Genomic DNA, 1,671 nt, shown 5'->3' on the forward strand with positions numbered 1-1,671 from the left:
TCTTCCCAAAAGCAGAAACGTTCAAGGCGCTCTGCTTCTCCCCTCTCTGATTCTGCTCCTTGCCTTCTCTCCTATCCCGACGCTCCGTTCCTCTCTGGGGCTTCTTGGAGTGCCACTTGTCACAGGCTGCTGCGTCCTCTGTGCCTTCTCTCGTCTCTGGCTGTGTGGAACTCTACTTCAGTTTATGTGCTGGCTCACTCGATTCCTGCTACTGCAGAGAGATCTCCCTCCCTCTCTCCCTCCCTCTCTCTCTCTCTCTCTCTCTCTCTCTCTCTCTCTCTCGACCCCTCCCTCTTTTGACCACTCCTCCCTAGATAGCAGGCTCTTATGGGTGGAGAATGGTCCGAAGTGAAAGCCTCTTGCTGTGTGGAGCGCTCTCTCTCTCTCTCTCTCTCTCTCTCTCTCTCTCTCTCTCTCTCTCTCTCTCTCTCTCTCTCTCTCTATCTCTGCACAGGACAGGGAAGTGGGCTCTGTGTGGGATGCTGTACTGTACCAGGGTAGTATGAATTGGGCATGAATGCATGTGTGAAAGAGAGAGCGAGGATGACAGTGTGTGTGTCTGTTCCTTTTGGGTGTATGTGTGTGTCTCTGTGTGTGTGTGTGTGTGTGTGTGTGTGTGTGTGTGAGCGAGAGAGAGAGAGAGAGAGAGAGAGAGAGAGAGAGAGAGAGAGAGAGAGAGAATACTATTGTACTGACAGTCACCCAGTGGAGTGTTTAGTTGGAGCCATAGTGACACCACTCAGCTGTAGTGTGTGTGCATGGGTGTGTGGACATGCATATTTCATGTACACATGCACAAACAAAAACACACACAAATGTCTAAAATATCTTCTTGGCTATCTAATATTTGTAGAAGTGTTTGTCATGGCGAGAGGCTTGGATAGGTGTGCTTAGTAGGTGTGCTTGATGTGGATTTCAGATTTGAACACAATGATTTTAGTTAATCATTTAGTTACTCATTTATGTACATCAACGCATTCTCTAACTGGGGTAAGACAGGCACACACATCTGGACACACACACACACACACCCACACACACACATACCTACTACACACTTCCTATATTACACAGTTCCACATAAAGGTATGTGGCTGGCAGGCTCCTGTAGTAGATACTAAGTTTCCTAAGTAGTGTTTGCAAAGGGACTGACCCAGGAACAGCCTGCTGGGTATCACTGCTAGTTTCAGCCTCCCACTAGCCAACACACAATCAATCACGACAACTTTCTCTTAATGATTCATATTCTTAATACAGAATTCTCAGCATGAGCGTTTGTGTGTCTGTGCGTGTGTGTGTGTGTGTGTGTGTGTGTGCATGTGTGTGTGTGTGTGTGTGTGTGTGTGTGTGTGTGTGTGTGTGTGTGTGTGTCCCAAGCCAAGATATTTGATACCTGAACCATAACCTGTCAATGACATGTAGATGATGTCACACTGTGTCTGCCCCAACTACATGCATTAATGCATGTGGATGATGTCACACTGTGCCTGCCCCACTGCATGCATTAATGCATGTGGAGGATGTCACACTGTACCTGCCCCACTGCATGCATTAATGCATGTGGAGGATGTCACACTGTGCCTGCCCCACTGCATGCATTAATGCATGTGGAGGATGTCACACTGTGCCTGCCCCACTGCATGCATTAATGCATATGGAGGATGTCACACT

The 1,671-nt window shown here is 47.9% G+C and overlaps 1 protein-coding gene across 1 annotated transcript in view; it reads right to left on the bottom strand.

Moving 5' to 3' along the window:
- The window catches only part of sema3b (sema domain, immunoglobulin domain (Ig), short basic domain, secreted, (semaphorin) 3B), a 36,224-nt gene extending 36,011 nt beyond the window's left edge, over positions 1 to 213 (bottom strand). Inside the window, exon 1 of the mRNA XM_035521920.1 lies at positions 1 to 213. This exon is cut by the window's left edge and continues 404 nt beyond it. The gene's annotated coding sequence lies outside the window, so the exon portion shown is untranslated.
- Positions 214 to 1,671: the final 1,458 nt, after the last annotated feature.

Source organism: Electrophorus electricus, chromosome 23 (genome assembly GCF_013358815.1).
Source record: "Electrophorus electricus isolate fEleEle1 chromosome 23, fEleEle1.pri, whole genome shotgun sequence".
Lineage (NCBI taxonomy): Eukaryota > Metazoa > Chordata > Actinopteri > Gymnotiformes > Gymnotidae > Electrophorus > Electrophorus electricus.